Source organism: Hemiscyllium ocellatum, chromosome 8, assembly GCF_020745735.1.
Source record: "Hemiscyllium ocellatum isolate sHemOce1 chromosome 8, sHemOce1.pat.X.cur, whole genome shotgun sequence".
Lineage (NCBI taxonomy): Eukaryota > Metazoa > Chordata > Chondrichthyes > Orectolobiformes > Hemiscylliidae > Hemiscyllium > Hemiscyllium ocellatum.
Window position 1 is genome coordinate 98,358,258 of NC_083408.1, and position 10,960 is coordinate 98,369,217.

Sequence of the window (10,960 nt, forward strand, 5' to 3'; positions counted from 1 at the left end):
TCAATAACGTCATGGCATGTGATGCTTTAGCATAAGGTCTTTGCTTCATCTCATCTTCGTCCGTCAGCTCTGCATAATGCTGTGCTCATGAAATGTAACAGAAGAACAGACTGTGTGCGGGTCTGAGATCAGAGCAGCAAAAATAGTTCGTGTCATTAACAAACTTGAAGACATCTGCCTCAATACTAATCAAGGGGGGACTTTTACCAGGCTCTGAGTGACGTGGGTGATAGTGGAGTGAGTGGCAAAACCAGGCAAGAGGTTTCGTGAACCCCTTCTCAATATTGAAATTGTCTCGCCACAGCTTTCTTAAGCAGTGTGGTGGGATTCTCAATTGGCTGCAGAGAGTTTCCAATTGATACTCATTGCTTGTTAAATGCCTTGTTGACAGCCCAGCTCAACATGTGTTGCAGTGTTACCGAGCTGACTATTCAAACAGACTATCAAGTAAACTTGTCTGGAAATCACAATGAGTTCTTGATGGGTTTAACTTGCCACTGGCTCCGAAAGACTTCCATGCTGAATACAGGGCACCAGCATCTCGGTACTACTCCATGGGCACCAGCCACTTCCACAAACATTGCCATCTGATATGTGCCAGCCGCTATGAACTCTCACAGCATATAATCAATCCATTTCAGGACGATTCTGCTGCACTTTAAAGCTGCACCTTGGGTAGCTATCTTTGGGCTGCTTCAGCGGGGACACTGCAAGCTCATGGATACACCCCTAGATCATGGACTGCACCAGGCCGCACTTCCGGGCCCTTGGCTCACTTCAGATCACTTACTCACTCTGACCCTACCTGGATGTTCACAGCATCCCTGCCTTGCACTGAGTTGTCATTTTGCCCCCAGCCAAAGATACCAGGCTCATATTAGTACTGTCTTGCCACGTCACTTCATGCAGGCACAAACCCAGGAAGCTTGCCTTGGTTGTCAGCAGACATCAGTCAGAGCAAGGGGACAGCCTTTGCTGAAAGCATCCTGTCACAGAAAGACAAAAGCTGCCTCCAATAACTGCCCAGTCAGTGCAGTTAGAGTCAGATCCTCTTTGATAAAAGGGAGGAGGAGCCACATGGTAGGTGGAAAACTGTCTGTCTTGATTCTTTCTATCCCGTTGTGGGCTGTTTTGCTCCCGGACTGGAAGAGCGGCAGGAATTACAGAAGTTGGAATTGGGTGGCACAGCCATTACTGTTGGTGCAGGTGGGAGGTTTCACAGGTGAGAGAGTAGGCAGCACAGAGGGCATGCACGGTCAGTGATGGTGCGGGGTGAGTGTGGTGGGGAAGATGTTACATGCATTAGTGAGAGTACATGAGCTTTGATGAGAGATGGGTACAGCTGCAGAGTTGGAATAGGAACGAGGTATATAGAGAGGACAGTGACCCTCAGGCTGGTAGACTGGAGAAAGATGTTGACCTTCTTCCTACAGTGCTGGTTTCTAACTTAGATGGCAACCTCAGGCCTGGTTGGCATGGTCTGGTGTTGTGGCCTCCTCTGCTGGTTCTAGGGACTAGTTCTAGGAGTTCTCCTCCTATACCACCACCAGCTGGAAGATGATACCCACAAAGCTGGTGCAGTATTCCCTCTGTCTGCTATGTTTGGTGTAAATAGCAGGCACCATGCAGAGCAGCTCATGACAATGCTTGTCTGGGCACACAACGTCCTTTTAAAGATGGTGCCAGTGCCAAAGATGCCAGTCGATTCCGGAATCACTGGTGAATAGCAATTTGCTCTGGGAACGATGTGCAGGATGATGGAGTGGAAATCGGAAGTGATGCTCGCCAAATCGGATGAAACGCCGATTAATGCACGGAGATCGACCAAGTAATCTCACTCTGCCTAAGGCAAGAATCGCTCCACCAACAGCAATTCACACTTAGCCAAAAAATCCACAAGATCCAAATATTTGTTACACGGCCTGACATCCCGGGAAAGCACTCCCACCTTATCCGGGTGGCAGTGTGTTTGACCAACACCAAACCACACTCCCTCAGTCAAATTTGCTTTGTGTTACACAAAAGCAAAATAATACATACGATGGAATAAAGACAAAAAACATCAAGTAACACTCAACAAGGCCAAGCAGAATCTTTGGAGAGAGAAACAGTATTCAGGGTTTCTAGTTTGCCATCTTTTTGCAGACTCACAGAACAGCTTCTCAGTTTGTTGCAGCCTCTGGACTCAGCACTGAGTTCTATGATTTCAGATCAAAATCTTCGTCCTCGTTTTCTCAGACAGAAGGTGTTTCAAATGGTATTGCTGTTACCAAGGCTGCATTCACATTGTCTTCTTTATTGACCCATCATCACCCCCTTGTGCCTTAAATGATAACCGTTACACCATTTAATCAGTCCTATCCTCCACCCTGCCACTCGCCTCTCCACGCAAATCCACTGTTAAGGAGCTGCATTTGTTCATGATGATGAAATGTTATCTAACATTAACTCTATCTAGCTCAGCACAGATGTTGCTGAGTGTTCCCACATTTTCTGGGGGGTTTTTTTGAAGGGAAAAGTTGCTCGAAAGTTGTGGTGATTTGAAGGCAATGACGTGATCTGTGGTGTTGAGGATGTGTTACCTATGGGGCCTCGTTCGCACAATTGCTGAGTGCATGTGTGAAAGCGCAAAGAAAGGAAACTTGCAGCAAGCCATGTCGGTGTAGGAAACCTGGCCCTCCCTCACCCTTCGAGGATGAATGCCAGTGCAGAATGAGTTAAAAAGGAAGAACCACAGGGGCCACGAGGCTGGTCCCCGAATGCTATACTTCTCGGCATGGTACTTCCTCCTGCATATTGCACGCGGCTGTTGTTTACCCCTCGGAAGGATTGTGACTATAGATAGCATCAGTGGCACCGTGTCTGTCAGGGAGCAGCTGCTTCACTCAGCCGCACTGTGTTAATTGCTCTGCTGTGCTTGCAAATGATTGAGCTGATGAGCTGGCGGAAGCTAGGACTCTGCTTGTCAGGTGGAGCAACTCAACAGCAGGAGGAGAAACAAAATGACCAGGGGCCCCAGTGGCCTAGTGCCAAGAAGTTTGTTTTTCAGTGACTTGGGAGGGTGTGGGGAGTGGGAGGGGAGTTGGTTGCTTAGTATTCAACAGTGACAGACAGACAGTGACAAGTGCCAACTTTTAGTGGAATACTCGATTTCTTATTCATTATCCGTCCTGTCAGTCAGCAGCATGTTTGATCAGTGCTGGGAAATTGGCTGGGATGGGTGTGGCCAGGGTTTGCAAACCTCATGATCCACCGGCCTTGCAGTGGACTGAGGTTTTCATGTTGCTCAACTTGACATTAATCCCAAAACGTGCCAAAAATTTCATCAGTGTCCCTGGGCATATGGTCTTTTGGGGGATGGCTGAGTCAAGTGGACTCAAATGGTTCAATTGACATGTCCCTCTTCCTCACCAATGCTCTGTGACCCTAATATTAATTTTCCCAATAAATATATGTGAGAATATAAATTAATGTAAATACTAAAATAAAAAGGATAACAAACACTGAAATATGGGAGGGGAAAGAAAACGAAAAGCAGACTTTATTACAGTCAAGATTTAAGTTTGTACAAAGAAGTCAACCTTAATCAACCAAGTCCTGGTATTAATTTCAACCTTACTTGCAGCCTGTGGTTCCGGTTCCTGCACAAGTTTTTCACTGAGAAACAATGACCACATATGTAAGTTCAGCATTTTCACAAAGCCGTTAACAAGAACGTACTGTCCTAGGGAATCGGGTGAACAGTTGTTATTTGACTCAGTAACAAAAATGGGCTGCTTTCTCACTTCTCACAGTTTGTGCACTGTTTTTGCTCCATCTGGACCTCTTAGATAATATCACAAATCTATTTCCCATTCACCACACATGCGTGCGTAAATGGAGACACAAAATGCATTGCTTTGCCTTCTCCTTGAATGCAGACACGGTGCGGTTGGCAATGGTGAGAGCTGGTTTGCCACATGAAGGCATCTGACCTCATGCCCAACAGCAGCAAAATGTTCAGCAGGACTGTTCCAACCATGGGTTAGTGAGTTTTGAGAAAATAGGAGACAGCTGCATTGGGAAGACTCCCAACTCATTCCCGCTGCTTGAAGAGATTTCCTAGAAGCAGGCTGGGATTTTGATTAACTGCCTACTGAATGTAAGTGGGCAAACAATATAAATAGTTCAATAAGTAGACAGTTTTGCCAATGTGACAGCACCGCTCCCACCCACACCACAGGTAGACACTATCATATCAATGAAGATGATCTCCCGGTAGCAAGTAGGTTCCATACATTAAAGAAGGGGTTGATGATGACAAAGTCCTCATAAGGTGGACCAGCCTCTGCTCTTGTAAGGGGTTTCCTCTCTCTCTGAGGGGCCTGTCTGCTTGACCTCTCTGTATGTAAATTTTGCCTGTGTGGGTGGCTCCACGCCAAGGCTCCGTCAGTGTTTCCAACTCACCTCAGGGAGCACCCATCTGTCCCAGTGACGCCTCCTACCTTCCAGAGCTGCTGGCCTACCCAGAATCCTTCATTGAATGGCAAGCACAGAGCCTGGCAATGACAGGGCTGCCTCCATGGAAATATCTGCCTCATTCTGGCTCACCATGAGGTGTTAGTTCAAGTTCCATGTTTGACTCCTAACATCAGGGTCATGAGCAATGTTGCATTCTGATTAAATTCACAAGGACACAAAAAAACTGTCAGTTTGTTTCTTGTTTCAGTTTCTTGTAGGGGGAAGGGAAGTTAAAGAAAGCACTATCTATGGTTTGGATATGTCCATGTTTTGGATAGACTAAGCTGACTGTTCCTTCACAGTCTTATTGAGATTTGAAGAAGCAAATTAATCTTGAGGCTAAGAATAATCTGTCCACCTCGGAACACTGGAGTTGACATAAGGTTCAGAGATTGCTCCTAAACTTTAAGTGAATTTTCTCAGATTCAGAATCATATCGCCATAAAATCACATTCAGCACAAAAGGAAGACATTCAGCCCATCACTGGTTCTCCGTGGAACTGTCCAGTTCTATTTGCCCACTGCATCCGTGTAGCCCTGCAATTTTATTTCCTTCAAGTCATGGAACACTGCAGGAAGATGCCTCTGGAGCTTCTTGTAAAAAGAGAATCTAAAATGTTAACCATCATGAGAGAGTGAATCAGGACTGGGCCATAACTTCAAACATTTGATAACTAGAAAGTGCTCCACACTGGAAGTTGTGTTTTATGGTAATCTGTTTATCACAGTAACATGGGCATACAGACCAACATATTCATCTGAGCCAACCTCATTACATTGAATACATGCATAAACAGTGTTTGGTCACACTTACAATAAAGTCAGACAGCAGCTCTAAGCAAGTGCCTGCCATTGTGCTGAGGCAACCATAGAAAGAGCTGCTGAGGAGATCACACAAATGGTCACCTGCAACACAGGAGTATTTTCTCTGGATCGATGTCAGTCATTGTCTCTTTAGTGATTTGAGGCGTTTTTTTTAATTCTCCAACTGGTGTTAAGCAGACATAAATCAAACATACACCTGAATTCCCAATCTAACTTTGCATCATTTGGCACATTAATGTGCTTCTTGGCAAGTGGACACTCCTGGACATACAAGTGGCTTTCACTGAAATTGTTGCATAGTCCCAAGTGAAACTTACCTGGATTTTCTTGCCTATTTTGCAATGATCTCATTTAAATAACCTTATCCACGTGAAATAATTGTCAAGTAATTCAAGACAAGCAATAAATGCCAGAATACTTAGAGTCACGCACATCACAAGAACAATTAACTGTAAATATCAAAATGCACCCATTACTATTTTTTATGGAGGCATTAACCTGTTTGAAATCAATCACTTTATGTCTTCATTTTGTAAATGGTGGAGCAGGCTCGACAGGACATTTGGCCTATTTCACACCTAACTTGTATGTTCATATGTTAAAATAGAGAGTCAATCACAATGTAGGAACATAAGGCCCCAAGAACAGGGGACAACTCAGTATTCTTCCTGAGACTGTTTCGCCATTCCATAGGATCATGGTTATGAGAGATTAGATTCCCTACAGTGTGGAAGCAGGCCCTTCGGCCCAACAAGTCCACACCAACCCTCTGAAGAGCAATCCACGTAGACCCACTCCCCTACACTTACCCCTGACTAATCCACCGAACACTACGGGCAATTTAGCATGGCCAGTTCACCTAATCTGCACATCTTTGGACTGTGGGAGGAAACTGGAGCACCCGGAGGAAACCCACGCAGACATGGCGAGAATGTGCAAACCCTACATAGACAATTGCCTGAGACAGGAAATGAACCTGGGTCACTGGTGCTGTGAGGCAGCAGTGCTTAGCACTGAGCCACCGTGCCGCCCCTGTGAGCTGTGAGCTAATCCAAGATGGCGGCCGAATAGCAGTATAATGTGCAGATTCCTGCCCAGAGCTCATCTGTTCCTTCTGCTTTTACCTTTTATTACTTCTTTTACTGCTTTTTTTCTTCCTTTAATCTACTTACCTTCTGTGGTGAGCAGTTTTGTGCAGCGTGGAGAAGATCCAAACCAGCATGGTGGTGTAAGAGGTCCCCCAGCACCTACAGTGACGAGAGCAGACAGCCTGAGGCAGTGAGGAGAACAGGCAACCAGAGACTGTGGGGAGAACAGGCAGCCCAAGGTGGTGGGGAGAACAGGCAGCCCAAGGTCTCCCAGCATCTGCAGCAACATCGAGTGCAGGGGAGATCGAGCCAGCACAGGGAGAGCAATTGCCATAGAAGAGCCCAGCGTGGAGAGGATTGAGCCCTTTTGGAGTTGTGAGGTCAGCATGGCTAAGCACTTAAGAAGACATTGAACTTTTAACTTTATTTTGGTCTTTTCTCTACTTGGTGTCTAAGATTTTGGACCGAGGTATCTTTGAACCTAAGATGGCGCCGGAATGGTAACTTTGCACATTGCTCACTGTCGTCCTGTACCCCTGCACTTGAGCACACATGACAATAAAGTCTAATTCTAATTTACCCACCTTTGCCCCATATCCTTGAATAGTTTGGATGAATAGATATGGACCAAACTCATATTAACGCTTACTGTTGTTCTAGCATCAATTGCTGTTTATAGAAGAGAATTCCCAATTTCTAATATTTATGCTTCCTAATTTCACTTCTGTGACATCTGGTTCGAACTTTTAAACCATGCCCATAAAAAGTAAAGTCCTGAAATCCTTGACCTGCAAAAATACTTCATTTTATCCAACTTCTATTCCCCTTAATATTTTGATGCACAAAATACTGGTTAGACCCCACTTGGAATACTACGAGCAAGACTGGATGCCACACTTTAGGAAAGATATATTGGCCTTGAGGGGGAGTACTATGTAGGTCTACAAGAATTACACCGAGGTTACATTATGAAGAGACATTACACAAATTAGCACTGGTGTCTCCGTGTGAAAATTTGCCTCTCCAGTCCCTTTTCAATCTTTCCCCTCTCACTTTAAACCTGTATCCTATAGTTTTGGACTTCCCTACCTGGGGAAAAGACCTTGGTTATTCACCCTACCCATGCCCCTTATGATTTTATAAACCTCTGTAAGGTGACTCCTCAGCATCCTACACTCCAGCTCAGATCTGTTCACCCATAACTCCAAGTGTGTTCTAACCAGGTTTTTGTTGCACTGCCATATGAGTTCTACCCCCTTGTATTCCAATCCACTAGATATCAAGATAAGGCTTCCATTAACCTTTTAACATTTACACAGAGTTGTTTGGAATTCCTTCAATAATATCGCCCAAAATCAGGACAAAGATCCAAGGCTAAAGAGAAGCAAGAAAAACCTGACCTATCAATGAACGGTGTTGCCCAAGTTACCTCCCTAGTTAAGTGAAGAAGTGGAATATAACACAAAAACAGACACAAATGAGGCTGTGAACTGAAATGTTACAGGCCCACCATGAGATATACAAGGAAGCAATATCCAGTTATGTCTCAATGAAGATACAGTTCACTCATTTCTGAGTGTTACATTTTCTGTTAAATTACGAGCCTAGCATGGGAAGCTAAATAACTATGACGACAGGACAGGCATATGACAAGATTGGGGCTGCTGTTTGAATGGTTTCATGATGGGTGAGGGTGGGTGTGTAGGTGTGCACTACATAGTTTGAAGTTGTGCTATGCTATTCTTGCAAATATAAACTAAATTGACAGTTTCAGAGATTTGGAAAGGAACTGATTGCTGTAGTCTCATTTCCACAACTTTGCTAAAGGAGTTAAACATTTTGACATGATACTACCCCCAAAGTTTAAATTAGTCCAAGGGAGGACCCTGTCATAAAAAACAAATACAGATACCTAGGGCATTCTGTCTGTTTATGAGCTGTCTTTGTCTTTCAATCTGTTCCTGAAATTTGGTTAACAGAATCCTTGGGTAATGAGAGACATAAGGATCAAAGAGACTCCTTAGGCGACCAGCAACAAATTCAACATATAGATAAAATTCAAGGACCATATATCCTGTCCAGTTTCCTGGCAGCTTCACAATAGATGTGATTGTTTATTTTACCCTCTTCCAAGGAAACCAAATCCTTGCACTTAACTACCACCTCCCACAATTTCTGTATATCGAAAGCACTATAAACATGATTGTAATGTCAGAAACACAGCACCCAATTTTCACACAGAAAGATCCCACAAATGACAATGTGGTAATGACCATATAATTCATTTTTAGTGATGTCAACTGAGGGCTTGATAAGCCTGATTCTTACGAGAGTCATAACTTCAGTACATCATTACTTCACTTGACTTATCTCATTACAGTTTCAATTTACAACCTAATGGATAGTCAAGTAATGTATTTCCTGCCTAGCCAATGAAAATCAATTGGGGATATATTGAATAATCAATACTTTGGTCAGAAAAAATAAAGTCTCATCTTCAGAAATAGCTTTAGGGGTGGAACCCAAGAAAACTACCTGTGTAAGAACTTCAAACAGCAACTGTCATGATTTTCCATTGTTTAATATTTGTTATTAAAGCTTAAGTGTAGATAGCTTTGAAATCAACTGGATTTTGATAAGACTCCCACAGGGAAGCTGTAAACCAAGATAGCCAAATTAATGGTATGAGTCCAAAATGAGGAAATTACTAACATAATTTCACTTTTTCTGGCTGTTATTTTAACATAGATCAGAGCCTGTATAAATGAAAGATAAATTAACAGGCAGATGATACTTGAGGTAAAAAAGGTAAATTTCACCTTATTTGATAAAACCTGGATGGATTCACAAATCATCTAGTTGCAGAATATGTTGTCTTTTATTTACACAGGGTAGGTCAAGAGATCCATACACCAACAACTTTTATCCCAAATTTCACTGGTGTAATCATTATTAGCAAAGTGCACTCTATGAGCCTTCTTCCCTTCGAATCACAATGCTTCTGATGGTTTAGCTCTCCAGGGTCCATTTTTGAACTGACAAAATAATGACATCTTGTTGCATTGTTTGACCACTTCTGGTAAAACACCAAGATCTGCACTGACTCTCCAAAGAACATCCTACCCAGATTCAGTTCTCCACTCTGTCCCCATAACCCACACTTATCATGACTAATCCACCTAGCCTGCACATCCCTGGACACTGCGGGGCAATTTACTGTGGCCAATCCATTTAACCTGTACATCTTTGGACTGCGGGAGGAAACCCATGCAGCCACAGGGAAAATGTGCAAACTCCACACAGTCACCCAAGGCTGGAATGGAACCACTGAGCCACCTTTCTGCCCCATCAGTGATGATCTTTAGCATTGTCGAGCTATTCACACTAACTTTTGGACTTTAGACATTTTCAGGCAACTTGCACAGTGCCTCCAGGAGTGTCAGAACAGAAAAACAACTTACCTCGCCATGAGAAAAAAATTCTTCTCGCAAAAGAAATGGTGTTTTCTGTCTTGGTCTTTTTTCTCTTTGTATCTATACCTGTGTACTGATCTCCTTCTCCCACCAGCTCTCCTTGGTGTTGCAACTCTTCTTTATGGTTGGCCACATTGGCTTCTGTCTTAATTTTTTTCAGTCAGTACTGCTTCTAGGTCAAGGTTGCATCAATCAGCAGTTTTTATTATTTGAGAAAATTTCAATTAATCTCTTTATAATTGATTGAAACTCTTAAAAATCACTCAAAAGCTCTTTCAAAACAAATATAGATTCCCAAGATAGTTTGAAATAATTACGTATTTCCTTAAGATACTGCCTCTAGTCGAAAGATAGTTTTCCAGGAATATTAGAATGGGTGCCATTTCCAGTAAATTTGTAAAGCGTGGGGGCAAATATGTCAACTGGCAACTAACACACTTCCAATCATACCACTGAGATTGCTTATCTGATCTTCCACCAATCAGTTCATTGAGCACTGATAGGCAGGGCGAAGGTACCTCACCCTATCAAAGGCTTCGACACTGGTTTTTGGATCATAATATACACTGGTCACGGCCTACTCCTCTGGTAAATCATTATCTTTTTCCTATGAATTTGAAGTTACAGTTAGAGGAGGGTAAGAAGACTAGAGGCAAGGACAGTAGAGTGGCTTTCAGAGGCTTGCCTTCAGTCCATGCTTCTCAAGGCTCAGCTTTGAAGCAACTGTGGTTCCACTGGGGGTCACAACAGCCGGGAATTTAGTCACCTTTCTAGCATGCCAGGAGAGCAGCTAATTATGGATTGAGGTCATTAAGCGGCCATTAATTGATACTTAAGATCCTTAATTGTTAGTAAGCCAAGGAAGTCCCCGATGGACCTTCTCACCCAAAATTTAATTAGTGCGGTGAAAAGAATGGGTTGTGTTTCTCTCCAGGGTTAATATTTCTCCTGCTCACCACCTCCAGAAAGGGGAAAGTTGCATGTTTTTTAAATCTGCATTCAGGATCTATCCACTTGCACTCGACATTACAGAAGTTACAAAACAGAAGGGGCAGCATGGTGGCTCAGTGGTTA